Consider the following 16,216-nt stretch of genomic DNA (forward strand, 5'->3'; position numbering starts at 1 on the left):
TTCCTCCCCATGGACATGAATAAATAGAAAGTGTACTAAAAGGGTATTCACAGTTACCTACCTTGTCTATTAACAGGAAAGTTACTGAGCTGCAGTAACCCAGCGTGACCACTACAACATTTAAGTTTGGTACGTGTTCTATTTCACTGTGACAGGCGGTGGTGCTGGGTGTCAGCACCATATCGATCTGATATATATATATATATATATATATATATATATATATATATATAAAACCTATCCTGAGGATAGATCATCAATACATTTTTCCCAGAAAACACCTTTATTATAGAAGGTAACTATCTGATCACAGGCGGCTCTGACTGCTGGGACTCCAGCGGGGGTATCACCATTTCTGGACTAAGTAGGCTGCAAGATTGTTCTAGGGTGCACCAGTAACTTCTGGTGAATGTACAGATTTGAGAGAAGATGTTATAGCTTGGAATGATTGACTGTATACCGTAATTGCAGGCTATACAGAAAGGGACATCTACAATATAGATAAAAGTGGCCTCTTTTTCAAACGTCATCACAAAGAAGACACCAAGGACATGTTCACACCACAACATTTCTGAGTGCAATCAGAAAAAATTCTGTTTAGAAATTCTGTTGCAGCAGAATCCCATTGCTTTCAATGGGATTCTGCTGCACTGTGCACACTGCGGAAATCCTGATTCCGGTCTCTGCCCAAAAAATGTACGGCCTTCCGTCGGAATCCGGAATCCGCTTGGAAATGCATAACCATCTATGGAGATGGCGCATTTCTGAGCGGTCCGCACTGTCTGCGAAATGTTCTCTATAATAAATAAAAAAAGCCATTGTCCAGGATCCACCTTTATTGCTAAATCTGTGTAGCAGATGTTATTGGTGGTTTAGTTGCTGGTGAAGAGACAGCAGTCTGAGCCTCGGATAACATAAGAAGTGAATAACAGCCAACCGCAGATTCATTCCCATTAGACAATACAGGTGAGCTATAGTCACTAAACACAGTTCAAGCAGAACTACAAACTAAAACACTGCTGCATCCAACACAATTGCAGGTGAGAACTACCCATAGGTAGGAGGCAAAAAAAGCCATCATTACTTTCTAATTGAAAAAAAAAGTTAAAAAAAATTGCTTCCATATTAAGCCTGATAAGGGATAACATTTACATAACATCGACAGTAAAAAAATTTTTTTAGCTAGGAGAGAAGAGTAAAATCAGCTAATCTTTAAATAGAATTCTGCACGCAGGCAGGTTTATATAGAACCTTCGCTTCGCCCTGAACCAGAAAGCTTTTCAGCTAAGCATTTGTTCTTCAGAACATTCATTATTCTGTCCGACATTCCACGGGGGTTTCACCTGCAGTTTACTAATGTTCTCAATGATCAGTCTCCCTGTCAGCAAGTGGAAAAGTGAACTGCTCCAGGCACATCGGCATACACATGGCTGATAGATGTAGCCCCAATGTAAACATAAACAGGCGCAGTCAGGAACTGACATGTAGTGGTAACCTCTATCTCCCATCGCTCTTTCTCCTTGTCGCCTGGTAAAGCCCATGATATTACCGCTGCTGAATGAGTCTTTTACAATTGATTGTTCAGTAATTAGTAGTGTGCAGGTCTGAGGGCCACGCCAAGGTTTACCTCCAATTCAGTACTGTACACACTGCTCTCATCACCTTGACAGTCTATGCATCTTCTTCAAATACATTGCCTTCCTTTATGTCAGTCATTTATACCTTCAGCAAATCAGCTGTTCAGACTACTTTTTTTTAAAGAAAGGTCCATAGCCAGTGAAAAAAGAAAATACAGTAGTCAGTCCAAAAGAGAAGTTGCTGTCAAACACTTCTCTTAAAGGGGACCTGTGGCTTCCCCAAACATTCTGGTTGTTAACATCTCCTGATTAGAGTGCCCTGAGTCTAGCAAGGTTTTCACTCTATTAATTCCCCCCTTCCTCAGGTTCCTCAGATATTAGGGGTTTTCTGCCCCTTTGACTACTGTGGGAATGAGACAGATTGCAGTGGCACTTCCTTACAGTTCAGTAGTGCGGCTTTCCACTTTTTCACAATAAGAATTGTTTAGTGCATTTTCAACCCAGTTTTTGGCATCTTTTTCATTTGTGAATTTTCACTTTGGGTAAGAAACAAAGGGCAAGAAGGTATAATATGTCACATTATTGTACATGTTGTTGGGATTGCAGAGGGTCACTTTAAATATATTTCGTATATACTCGAGTATAAGCCGAGTTTTTCAGCACGATTTTTTGTGCTGAAAACACCCCCCTCGGCTTATACTCGAGTGAACTCTCCACCCGCAGTGGTCTTCAACCTGCGAACCTCCAGAGGTTTCAAAACTACAACTCCCAGCAAGCCCGGGCAGCCATCGGCTGTCCGGGCTTGCTGGGAGTTGTAGTTTTGAAACCTCTGGAGGTCCGCAGGTTGAAGACCACTGCGGCCTTCGACATCATCCAGCCCCCTCTCACCCCCTTTAGTTCTGTACAGTACTCGCCTCCGCTCGGCGCTGGTCCGGTGCTGCAGGACTGTCCGGTGAGGAGGTCGTCCGGTTGGATAGTGGTTCCGGGCTGCTATCTTCACCGGGGAGGCCTCTTCTAAGCGCTTCGGGCCCGGCCCCAGAATAGTCACGTTGCCTTGACGACGACGCAGAGGTACGTTCATTACCAACGTACTTCTGCGTCATCGTCAAGGCAACGCCTCTATTCTGGGCCCGAAGCGCGAAGAAGAGGCGCCCCCGGTGAAGATAGCAGCCCGGAACCACTATCCAACCGGACGACCTCCTCACCGGACAGTCCTGCAGCACCGGACCAGCGCCGAGCGGAGGCGAGTACTGTACAGAACTAAAGGGGGTGAGAGGGGGCTGGATGATGTCGAAGGCCACAGTGGTCTTCAACCTGCGGACCTCCAGAGGTTTCAAAACTACAACTCCCAGCAAGCCCGGGCTTGCTGGGAGTTGTAGTTTTGAAACCTCTGGAGGTCCGCAGGTTGAAGACCACTGAGGGCGGATGATAACAAGAGGATGATGAAGGGGGGGGGTGGGATGATGACAAGGAGATGATGAAGGGGGGTGGGGATGATGACAAGGGGATGATAAAGGGGGGGTGTGGGATGATGACAAGGGGATGATGAAGGGGGGTGGGGATGATGACAAGGGGATGATGAGGGGGGGGGGGTGGGATGATGACAAGGGGATGATGAAGGGGGGTGGGGATGATGACAAGGGGATGATGAAGGGTGGGTGTGGGATGATGACAAGGGGATGATGACAGGTGATGATGATGAGGGTCTGGATGATGACAGGGTGATGATGATGAGGATGTTAATGACGGGGGTCTGGATGATGACAGGGGGGATGATGTATTTCCCACCCTAGGCTTATACTTGAGTCAATAACTTTTCCTGGGATTTTGGGGTGAAATTAGGGGCCTCGGCTTATACTCGGGTCGGCTTATACTCGAGTATATACGGTATTGTTAATAAGTGGTAATGTCAGAATACAAAGAATATCCGCACTCACCGCATAGACCGCGACTAGATGCTCCTAGTTAGAGAAGCCAAAGGACCCGGGTGTCAGACCATGCATAGCGCTCAGATAGCGAGGCGATTACCGGCAATTTCACGCCGTGTGCGCTACTTCCGGCCTCAGGTGAATGCGGTGAGTGCGGATATTCTTTGTATTCTGACATTAAAACTTATTGATACATATCTGTTTGATACTTGTTTCCAGCAGCACCGCTGACTCTATTGATAGTGTTCCATTGCTGCACAGATATCTATATGCTAGTGACCTGTGAGGAGTTAACCCGTGAGCTACCTTAATTCCTGATAGTGCCATCCTGCTTATCTACCTACACCTGTATGTTAAATATTGTTAACTTCGCCAATAATTTAGTTTTGCCTTATTCAACCATATTGGGTAAAATTGTGTGTCATAGTTTTTAACCTTTTTTTCTCCAGCATCTTTAGGCTAAGTTCCACATGGGTTTATTTTTTTAAACTCCCACTGCAGTTTTTGAGCCAAAGTCAGAAGTGGATCCAGGAGAAAGTAGAAGTATAAGTCCTTCCTTTGGATTTCCTATTCCTTTCGAATCCACTTTTGGCTTTGGCTCAAAAACTGCAGTGGCAGCATTCCAAAAAAAACACCAGGAAAAACATGTGTAAACTCAAATGTTATCATGTCAGCCACTGAATTTGACATAAGCTCCTTTTACTGTACAAGGCTAGGGCTGGCACAGATTGTAGCCAGCTTATAGTCTACAGAACTGGGCAGTAAAAATGGTTCACCATTGTTAAAGTCTTTTTTTCCACTGGCGGACCTGACAATTGTATTTTCACGTGTAGCAGATAGTGGTTACGAGACAATCACCACTGCTATCCATTCTAGTTGTCATCGAGAGGTCTGCAGTCAAATGTATTTCCCCTCTCCCTGAGTACGGTAATTTAAGTATTATATATCATAGATTTTGACTAACCATGCTGACCCCTCCTCAGAGATGAGAAAGGATACATAAATTATTTATCAATCAGAAACCATCCAAATGGGCAAACCATATTCCAGACAACAGTAATATACAAGACACATTGATGGTTCTGACTGGTTACAAAGCACATTTCACCTTGAGTGCTGCAGTGTTTAGGAAGTCATCAGGTAGCGTGATGAATACACATTCCAGCCGTGTTTCAAACAGAATAGCACAATCCCTTTCAAAGCAGATTCCATTCCCTTTCTAAGAAAATTATTCTACCACCCACTGTGGGCTTTGAGGGAACAAAACAATGTATAAAAATGCAGGGACACTGGTTATGTTTGTACGTGGGACGTCTGAATTTGGTAAGGACTAAAAATTGTTGTGAAATGATTGGATTTCTCACGTGAGAAACAGAAAGCTTCATGGAATTTAGTCTGAATCAACTATTGTCTCCAAGATAACCCAATATTGAAAAATCATCCTCACAGACTACACAGTGGATTACTATATCCTCTGCTAATGTGTATCCTCATGTCAAGTAACAGTGGAATATGAAGAAAAAAAAAGAGACAATGCGCCCGTCTATGTGCCGTAAATCCAACCAACACAAATAGAGTGTGCTCACCTGGTAATGTTACGCTAAGAGCATAACATCTACAGTAGCTTCGGGGGCCCAGCTGATGTGGGTAATGGTTCACAGTGTGCTGCCTGGATCCTCCCGTCCAGCTGGACAGTCTGTAAGGAGTATTCAGTGATGAAAGAGAAGCGATCCTGTTGCGGCGCTCGCCCGGCGAGCGCCGCAACAGGATCGCTTCTCTTTCACCACTGAATATTCATGTCAAGTAAGATATATTCCACATTCTAATGACTAAGCTAAACAGACCTACATTTATGGATATACTCTATAACCAACAATGCCTGAAATCTTAAAGGTACTACTATAATTGGGGTGCATGACTTGAAATATGTCTATATAAGAGGATGTACTGCTTCACCCCAATAGGACAAATTTTAGTTTTTTAATCTTCCAAGTACATCTCAGAAAATGGCCTCCAGTATTTTTCAGTTACCATGTAGATGACAGAAAGGGTGTGGAAATAAATCTCCCTTAGGGAATACAAAGTCAGGAACAGATAAGAATTTGAGAAAATCTATAAAGGAAAGACTGCGACGTCTCCTTTTTCAAATCCATTCCTTGCAATTAAAAACTTGAACACGTGAACACAGCCCTAGGTTAACAGCTGAAAAAAAGTATCCCCTATTTGCAGGAAAGGGAAGAAGTGTCTGATTGTGGGGGGGGGGGGGGGGGGGGTGAAACCGCTAAGACCCCCCTGCGATCTTCCATACGGGGCCCTGGCTCGACTACAGCTCTACATCTCTAAAGCGTGTCTTGTACCGAACACGGAAGTAGGTTGAAACCTGCCCCCTTCATTCATCTCTATGGGAGAGGCAAAGACACAGTGTTAACATGTCTCCGCCTCTCCCATAGAAATGAATGGAGAAGCCGTGTTTCGACCAGCTTACATGCTGGGTGCGAAACCTCATCACAGCAGCAGAGCTATGTTTTTTTCCTTTGGACATCTTCTTCAAGTATACTTATATATGATCAATAAAAAAATGATCTTCCATTCAGGTAAAATCCATTTTGCAATTGTGATCCTTGGAGCTGATATACCGTACTTCTTTTACTCTAGGTGTTCCTCATTTTCTCTCTTTTTTTCCCCTGTTTTTCTGTGACCTCATACATGACCTTAGAGAAATTTATTCATTTTTCTCCTGAAAATAACTTATTTAAAAATATATATTTAAAAGTTATGGACACCTTTGCACTCATTATTTTCTTAAATCACTAATTTCCATAATGCAAATAAAATGAGTTTGCTAGCTTGCATGATTATTTTATAATGTGAAAATAAAAAAGACAGCATACTTACACCCACCCCGCTGCCAGATCTTCCAGTCTTCCCTGCGGTCCTATTCTTCCTCTTTCTGATGACATATCGCTTCCGCAGAAACTGCGGAGAGTGAAATGTCACAGGAAGGAGAAAGAACAGGAGTGCAGCAGGGAATGGAAGATATCACAGGGGGAGCATCAGGGGAGGTAAAGTAAAAAAAAATAATAATAATAATGATAATAATACTGCAGCCGGGAAAACCCCTGAAAGTGTCTTTCTAAATAGTCTATATTAAAATGTTTCTACCATTTAGCTGCTCCTAAAAGAAATAAGAAAAATATATCAAGCAGACTTTTTGTTCTCAGTGTTTGAGGGAGCAGTAAGGAGGGAGAAGAGGTTGTACGCAACAGCTAAAAGTGTGAACAAAGAGGAAAGCATATATGGAGAACGGACTCACACAAGCACTTTGCTGGAGAGAAATACATTGGCTGTATAGAGAAAAAGGAGAGCATCCAGCATGTACTATTAGGGTATGTTCACATGGGCCAAAATTGCACGGAATGTCCATACAAAATATTCTACACAGAATTGATTTTAATGGGATTCTGCTGCACTGTTCACACTGGTATCCACAGAAAGAATAGACAATAAACAAGTCTATTCTTTCTGCAGAGTCTGCAAGGAAATGCATTGCCGTCTATGAGACAGCGCATTTCCGAGCAGTCCTAGCACCCACCGGACCGGGCAAATGTGCAGAATGACTCCACAGGTTTGCTGTGCGGACATTCCGCACAAACTCTGCCATGTAAACCTGGTCTTAGGAGGACACACCAACATGGGAAAACTCTGAATCCAGAATATGGCTGCAAATGCATATCAGAGGTTCTGCAAATGAATGAAGGAATGAAGACTGCAGACTTAAACTTAGTGCAAAGTTAAATAATAATAATATTATATATATATATATATATATATATATATATATATATTTTTTTTTTTTTTTTTTAATTATTATTATTATTCCAAAGACATCTATAGCCTTAAAAAAGCACTCAGGAATTGTTTTGCCTTTTTGCTTATATGATGCATCATAGACTACTATTAGAAAATAATGTAGAGGTTATTGTGTATGCCTGGTGCCACTTTCTCTGACCCAGTAAGCATGTGATTTTCTGTGGGTCAGGCTGGTGATCACGTTACCCAGGTACAATAATGAATTGCAAGGATACAGTTGTGCTGGAATAATGGCATAAAACACATGGCACTGTAGGACTAGTGATGGTGAGTGTGAATCATATGGTCAAATAAAAACAGAAAACAATAAAAACTGGAGTGCTTCTTTAGGGTAGGGGGTTCGCAAACAAATTTTTGGAACAGTTTTTATTTGTTAGTGGTTTTTTTTGTTTAAAAGACAGAAGTGGACAGAGCAGGAAGTAGTATAATTTTGTATTTTATATTTTCCATTCTTTTATTCTTTTCATTCTTTGGCTCAAAAACTGAATGAAAAACTGCCACATATCCTTTTGAAACCTTCCTTAAAGGGGTACTCAGCCCCTAGACATCTTATTCCCTATCGAAAGGATAGGGGATAAGATGTCTGATCGTGGGGGTCCTGCTGCTGGGGACCCCCCGCAATCTCTCCTGCAGCACCCGATTGTCATCAGCTGCACGGAGCGAAGATCGCTCCATGCTGATGAATTACGATACAGGGGCCGGAGTATCGTGACATCACGGCCCACCCCCTCGTGAAGTCAAGCCCCTCAATGCAAGCCTATGGGTAGTGGGTCAATTGCTACCCCCCCCCCCCAAGGGCCTTCCCTGCCACTATTACAAATGCTGAGCTTTTCATAAGTGCGGACATTTCCCCATACAAATATAGCCTGATAGTGCCCCTCCTGAGTTTAGACTCTGGATCCGCCACTGTGATAGAGCACTGTGATAGAATCAGCAAATCACTTATAATACTTAGTAATGCTATGCAACAGCATAGCATTATTCAATGTTCGCACTCTAAATATAAACATGTAAAAGTCCCTCTTGGGACTTAAAAAGTGTAAATAAAATAGTACAAATTTTTTTTTTTAAATGCAAATAAGCCACTCCTCTAATAAGAATGAAAATCACTCCCTTTCCCATTTTTCAAATAAAAAAAACACATTTGTATCGCTGCATGTGGAGCTGTCCGAGCATGATGAGATGAGTTATCCAACATGATGTTTATGATTCCATACAGTGAATGGCATTAACTTAATAAAAAAAAAATAAAACACTAAAATTGAAAATTTTTGGTTACATCACATTCCAGAAAAAATTTTATAAAAATTATCAAAAAGAAATATATGCGCAAACGTGAAACCAATAAAAACTACAGATCATTTTGGGTCCTGTCCAGTCAATACTACAGTCATGTAAATAACATGAAATGTTATATTTCAGTGCATGTTTACTATCATGGTATTCCAGAAATTTCTATTTGTGCACACATAACATGGAGTATGAGCAAAATCATTTGCTAGAGTTTAAACCTAATGGTCTTATGCTTGTTTTGCCTTTCAGAAATAAGACTGGGCACAACTGAGCAATAGTTCCTTTTCAGGACATATCTATCTTAGCACAATATTTCAATATTTACCCTGTGTAATCTATTATTTTAGCTATACCTCTCTGATGACGTCATCTTCAATAGTGTGACAGAAACGCGTTGATGGTTGTATCTATGAAGCAAATAGGACCTTGGAGCTGACATATATATTACGGCCTGAATTGCTCAGATTCGCATTAACCAAACCGCAGCATTAGTGTATCCATCTGAACACTGTGCTTAGTTTTTGAGCTTCCAGATGGGATTTTTTTTTTTTATCTGCCTTCTGTTGCACCAATAATCTTGAATTCTGAATGGCTACAGTTATCAATTCCATTTTGGTAACTGTGGGTTCTTTATTTACGGCACAATTATTGTACAGTATTTTTATGTGGGTGATGGCACATCACATTGACTTTTTTGGGGGAGATTTTATCTAAGTAACCAATAAAAGTTATATTTTAGGCACTTTCCCTCAGCACTATATTATTCTATTATAGTTCTGATATATTTTCTAGTTGTATGCTGGGAATACTAATACTCTGCTGCAGCAGAAAGTCGGTGCGGTATTCCATCATGTGAACATAGCTTAAAGAGTACCTCTCATCAAAAAAACTTTTGATATATTATAGATTAATGTATGCTGAATAACTTTACAATTGCATGTTATTAAAAAATATGCTTCTTTCTATTTAATTTTCCACTTTGAAGAAATGACCACTAGGGGTCTCCCTACCAGTCCTGGCAGCAAGCATTTCAGACTCATGCTGGAGTCCTAAACACTACGAGTTGCCAGTCTGCTTTGTTCACAAAGGAGAACACTCAGAGCTGCCAGCCTGCTTTGTTCACAACCTGTTTGGCTGTGAACAAAGCAGGCTGGCAGCTCTGAGTGTTTAGGACTCCAGCATGAGTCAGAAATGCTTGCTGACAGGACTGATCGGGAAAAATACAATAGAAAGAAGCATATTTTTCATTAACATGCTATTGGAAAGTTATTCAACATTCATTAATCTAAAATATATCAAAAGTTTACTTGATGAGAGGTACCCTTTAATGCTCCTGGTAACAGCCCCTTTAAGCAGGTTAGGATGGGGTAAACCAGATAAAAATGAGGTCTAACATATAGGAGATAGGCCCACTAATAGCCGACATTGCTAATATGTTAATGGACTTTGCGCAATGGAGACATGACCTGGCATACCCAACATCCCTGCCTCCTTGCGGGGTCCCGTATCTGTTGTGTAAAGCTGGCATTTAACATATTAGTAATGCTGGCAAATAAGAGGTCTATCTCTGGAACCGAACCTCAGGTAAGTTATGCCTCATTTTAGTCTGGTTCACCCACACCCTTATAACCCTGTGTATTGGGTTTCAGCTGGCAGTTTCCCTTTAAAAACTACCAAATGCACCCGTCATTTTAAGTGACTTTCAGTAAATCTGTGGAGATGTGCTGCTATACAAAGTAATGACTCCAAGATTGAAATGGCTTAAACAGGCAAACAAAAAAAAGCACTTCTTCAGTAAGTTATAAAAAGTCTACTAATGGAAAAACTAACAAAGGTTTCTTACAAAACCTGCGTTGATTGATAAATATTAGAAAAGAAAAAAAAGCGAATTGCTATGCTAGGGGAGGATTAATTTTATCATGCTGTCCCTCCCTACCTGGAACATTCCTAAGGCAATGGAATGACAGATTTACAGTAAGCCCTTTGTTTTTATCTGTCAAGTAATGTGCCGTGAAGATCTGCTTCTTATCATAATACTGTCAGCTGCTGCTGCCACACCAGACTCCTTCCCCTACACCTCTACATTCATTTGTACCTTCAGCTAGATAAATGCTGGCAGCAAGCCAGAGCCCGAAACCTCATAGCCCTTGGCGCGTCTTTTTTTGTTTCTTAGAAAACCAGCTGAATAATGGCAGGCGAACAGTGACCGCCTTAACTAATATATTCCATTAGGTGATCTGTCCAAGAAAGCAAAAACGGAGAAGAACCACAATAGGCAGCTTTATGGAAGAAGAGTTTAAAGGCTTTGGGGGAGATTTATCAAAACCTGTCCAGAGGAAAAGTTGCAGAGTTGCCCATAACAACCAATCAGATTGCGTCTTTCATTTTTCAGAGGCCTTTTAAAAAATAAAAGAAGCGATCTGATTGGTTGCTATGGGGGGTAACTCAGCAACTTTTCCTCTGGACAGGTTTTGATAAATCTCCCCCTTTGTCTATTAAAATACTTAAATTTGCGAATTTATAACTAACACCTAAAAATAGAGGAGGTGACACTTATTCAAGATGTTGACTTGTAGGTGGTATATGTCAGGTTGAAGGGGTCTTTAGGGGGATTATTCCCATTATTTGCTTGCATGCCCTCCATAACTAGCTTCCATCTAAGTGTTAAAGTGAGGTCTGGGCCGGAGTGAGATTGTGCCAAAGTTTTATGATCATTTCAACTTGCCGCCTTTGTTAAATAAGATACCACAGCAAAAGTCACAGCAAATGTGGTGTGGAAGCCAAAATGTCACAAATTGTTTGCAACATGTATACACAATAAAGTAGATACATTGATAATCCACTACCCCCCCCCCCCCTTATGGAAACATGAGAAGTGAATGCTATTGGCATATTAATATTGAGAAAGATGGCAATACATTTTAAATAGCTGTTGGCCGAATGTTCATGTGGCAGACACCAGTCTGTCCTGATCCCCACACACACATGCATGCTTGGCTCACTTAAAGGGGTACTCCAGTGGGGAAAATTTTTTTAAACTGGTGCCAGTAAGTCATACAGATTTGTAAATTGCTTCTATATAAAAATCTTAATCCTTCCAGTACTTATCAGCTGCTGTATGCTCCAGAGGAAGTTCTTTTTTTTTTGAATGTCCTTTCTGTTTGACCAAAGTGTTCTCTGCTGACACCTCTGTCCATTTTAGGAACTGTCCAGAGTAGGAGCAAATTTCCATAGCAAACCTTTCCAGCTCCGGACAGTTCCTGATATGGACAGAGGTGTCAGCAGAGAGCACTGGGGTCAGACAGAAAATTTCTTTAAAAATAAAAGAACTTCCTGTAGAACATACAGCAGCTCATAAGTAATGGAAGGATTACGTTTTTTTTTAAATAGAAGTCATTTACAAATCTGTTTAACTTTCTGGCACCAGTTGATTTAAAAAAAAAAAAAAAAAATTTCCACAGGAGTACCCCTTTAAGCATTCATATGTTGTGAACAGGGAGAAAGCCTCTGCCAGACCACTTTAGCGATGGTTTATCTACCCAACAACAAACATCTTGAAATCCAACTTGCCTGTTTTCTTCCTGAACACCAGGTAATGGCGGGAGTCAGTAGACTACCTGCATATTAGATAGTCAGCAAATGGCTTAAAGGAGTAGTCCAGTGGTGACTCAGTGGTGAGCAACTTATCCCCTATCCTAAGGATAGGGGATAAGCTGCAGATCTCGGGGGGTCCGACCGCTGGGGCCCCCTGCGATCTCCTGTACGGAGCCCTGACAGCCCGCGGGAAGGGGGCGTGTCGACCTCCCCACGAAGCGGCGGCCGACACGCCCCCTCAATACAACTCTATGGCAGAGCCGAAGCGCTGCCTTCGGCAATATCCGGCTCTGCCATTGAGATGTATTGAGGGGGAGTGTCGGCCGCCGCCTCGTGCGGGGGTCGACACCCGCTATCTGGGCGGAGAGCCGGGGCCCCGTACAGAGAGATCGCAGGGGGCCCCAGCTTATAGGGGTTTAGGATAGGGGATAAGGATAGGGGATAGGGGATACGTTTTTCACCACTGGACTACCCCTTTAAAGGAAAACTCTGATGCAGCAGCCCCCCCCCAAAAAAATGAATACCATAATGTAGCCCATTAAAATACCTTTTGATGGAGCCCTCAATCGTGTAGAAGGGCCCAGCTGTTTTCACGTTATGTGCCTGGCCCGCGCTGTAAAAACTACATCTCCCAGCATGCCCGCTCGTCACATCTGGCCAGCTCCTGCCTGTATCTCCCCTGCTCGGCCCCCTCCAGAAATTATAATAAATCATGCCCCCTCCGCATTTGCTGAGCTGAGCCTATGGCAGCTCAGCTCAGCGCATTTATGAATATATTAGTGAGGGGAAAGTACCCGACTCCGGGCTGGGAGGCCGGCATAGCCCGCAATGACTCATGGGAGGTATGAGTCACCGGGCTAAGTTGCCGGCGCAGCGCTCGGAATAAGCGGTCGAGCGTCATCAAATGCAGGAAAAGGACCCAGCTTCCGGTCGGCGGAAAAATGCAGGAGAAGACCGGGAAAAGGGCCATATGGAAAGCGCAAGTATATTAGAATGTTATATAACTTTGCTTGATGCTTCTTTTGCCTCAGAAAAGAATTTGCATCGGAGTACTCCTTTAATAAAAAGTGATTGTCAAAACTGGACACCCCCTTTTTGTTATTACCGTATACTGGTCTCTAAAACATATCGTCAGTGTTGAAAAAAAATGACAGTATTTTCCGTTGCCAATTTAACTCTCCTGTCTCTGACGGACATCTACCTTCCGGAGGACTAGACCTATCTCCTTGGTGCAAGGTGGAAGGCTAAGTAATCCACAACACCTGGGCTCTTTAAGGAGGCAAACAACTGAGACACAGACACAGACAAGGGACTGAAAAAGAGAGAAAGGAGAAACAAGTCAGAGACACAACACCTGCCTCAACAACCTGGTGCTTAGCAGATTCAAAATAAAGATCCTAACTAGAGATGAGCGAACTTACAGTAAATTTGATTCGTCACGAACTTCTCGGCTCGGCAGTTGCTGACTTATCCTGCATAAATTAGTTCAGCTTTCAGGTGCTCCGGTGGGCTGGAAAAGCTGGATACAGTCCTAGGAAAGAGTCTCCTAGGACTGTATCCACCTTTTCCAGCCCACAGGAGCACCTGAAAGCTGAACTAATTTATGCAGGAAAAGTCATCAACTGCCGAGCCGAGAAGTTCGTGACGAATCGAATTTACTGTAAATTCGCTCATCTCTAATCCTAACAGCACCAACACCTGTTTATACAGTATGTCCCAAATGCAAACCATACATATTATTTATAAATAAGCATCACAATTTGCATCTATTGGCCTAGAGCAGTGGTCTTCAACCTGGGGACCTCCAGATGTTGCAAAACTACAACTCCCAGCATGCCCGGACAGCCATCGGCTGTCCGGGCATGCTGGGAGTTGTAGTTTTGAAACATCTGGGCGGTCCGCAGGTTGAAGACCACTGACCTAGAGAAATGATCAGCTTACAGATCAGCGATAGACTGCTGCCTATTACTACAGAACACAAAGATAAAATTGTCAGCGAATCCTAAAGACCACATGACATAAAATCCTCTAAGCACACGTGATGTAACATAGAAGATGAGCACAATCATCCAGTTTGCCAAGAACATTAAGTAAAACCTGTGAAAAGAAATGCACTTGACAGCTTGGAGTAAGGGAGTAATGAGTTACGATGATGGATGTGCGGTCGGGATGAACGCACTGAATTCTATATTCTGCTCTAAACTTGATCAGCTAACAAAACGTAATCCGAAAAGTACACATAGTACACACTAGTGAAGGTGCACAGCAGAAACGTCCCGTCAACAAGTTCCCTGAAATATGGCGTGTGTGCACACTTACTGGACTCCCTCTCCTGGGATCTACAACAGATAAGGAGCTTGGATGATGCTCACCAATAGCTTCCATTGAAAGAAAAAGAAAAATGGACCAGACATTCTGTCTCTCTATTCCTCAGGACATTAGAGATGAGCGAACTTACAGTAAATTCGATTCGTCACGAACTTCTCGGCTCGGCAGTTGATGACTTATCCTGCGTAAATCAGTTCAGCCTTCAGGTGCTCCGGTGGGCTGGAAAAGGTGGATACATTCCTAGGAAAGAGTCTCCTAGGACTGTATCCACCTTTTCCAGCCCACCGGAGCACCGGAAAGCTGAACTAATTTATGCAGGAAAAGTCATCAACTGCCGAGCCGAGAAGTTTGTGACGAATCGAATTTACTGTAAGTTCGCTCATCTCTACAGGACATTATTGGTGCCAGATGACTAAGCTTCAGTTCATCACCTCCATTCTACTACTATACACATATTGAAAAGGATAAGGACTGGTAAGGTTCAGTTCACACTGCCGCTAGGCTCCATCCTATTCTTGGTCCATTTGGCTCTTTTTTTGTTGTTGCAACGAACGGACCCAGAACGGGTTGAAGCACAACTGACACCACCGGACCCGGATAGATCCCATTGACTTGAATGACGTCTGACTGGGATCTGGTATTTTAGCAAAGTTGAGCAAAGAAAAACAATGACTATTCTTTTCTTTACCCAACTCCCATCATTCTGTCAAACTGTCTGACGGAGCCGTAACTCGTGTGAACAAGCCCTAACTGATGGCATAATGGCACAGCATTCTGTGTAAAAAGTTATTTAAAGGGGTACTCTAGTGTAAAACATTTTTAAATCAACTGGTGCCAGAAAGTTAAAGAGATTTGTAAATTACTTCTATTAAAATATCTAGACAACTTCCAGTACTTATCAAGGAAGCTGATACTACAGAGGAAGTTGTGGAGTTCTTTTCAGTCTGACCACAGTGCTCTCTGCTGACACCTCTGTCCATGTCCGGAACTTTCCAGAGCAGGAGAGGTTTACTACACACAAAAGTCAAGCAAACAATACATATAAAATAGATTACAGTCAATCATCATCTGAATTTGTGAGAAAGAGGAAACCTTAGGCAAACTGCTATTATTATTATAATTTTTTATTTTTTTTGCTTTGCTCTATATCTAGTGCTTAATTCCTGATATACAAAGTAACAGAAAGAAAGCTAGTACAGTGATGACAGGAAGGCACGCAACTACAACACCATCAATGACAACTTCCGACATGTCTCATGCCACATCACTAGTTCTTAGAGATAGGAATTACACTTTAAAAAGTTTCTCAGCAATTATTAAAGATTTTATACAAACAACTCTTCTTAAGAAAGGAAATGCCTTCAAGTTCTATCTGCTCAGCTAATCCAGAAGACATCGAACCCTGCTGAGGTATTATTTATTCAAAGGTGAATGCACACACTGTATAAGGAGGCCGACACTTCACTGGCTCTTGGAAAAAACATGCACAGCAGCACTCTGACGCCACCCTTTGGAGGCAGTTTTCCCTGCAAGTCAGTATTTGACTCCATTAAAGTGCATCTGTCCCCTCTGTACGAGCTACGAAGGTGTAGACACCAGCAACTAGGGCAGAAGAAGATAAAACAC

The 16,216-nt window shown here is 42.4% G+C and overlaps 1 protein-coding gene across 4 annotated transcripts in view; it reads right to left on the reverse strand.

The window, feature by feature from the left end:
* Nucleotides 1-16,216, reverse strand: part of GSTCD (glutathione S-transferase C-terminal domain containing) — a 159,745-nt gene that overhangs the window by 34,943 nt on the left and 108,586 nt on the right. The gene's annotated exons all lie outside the window — the stretch shown is intronic.

The sequence above is a fragment of the Hyla sarda genome, chromosome 1 (assembly GCF_029499605.1).
Source record: "Hyla sarda isolate aHylSar1 chromosome 1, aHylSar1.hap1, whole genome shotgun sequence".
NCBI lineage: Eukaryota > Metazoa > Chordata > Amphibia > Anura > Hylidae > Hyla > Hyla sarda.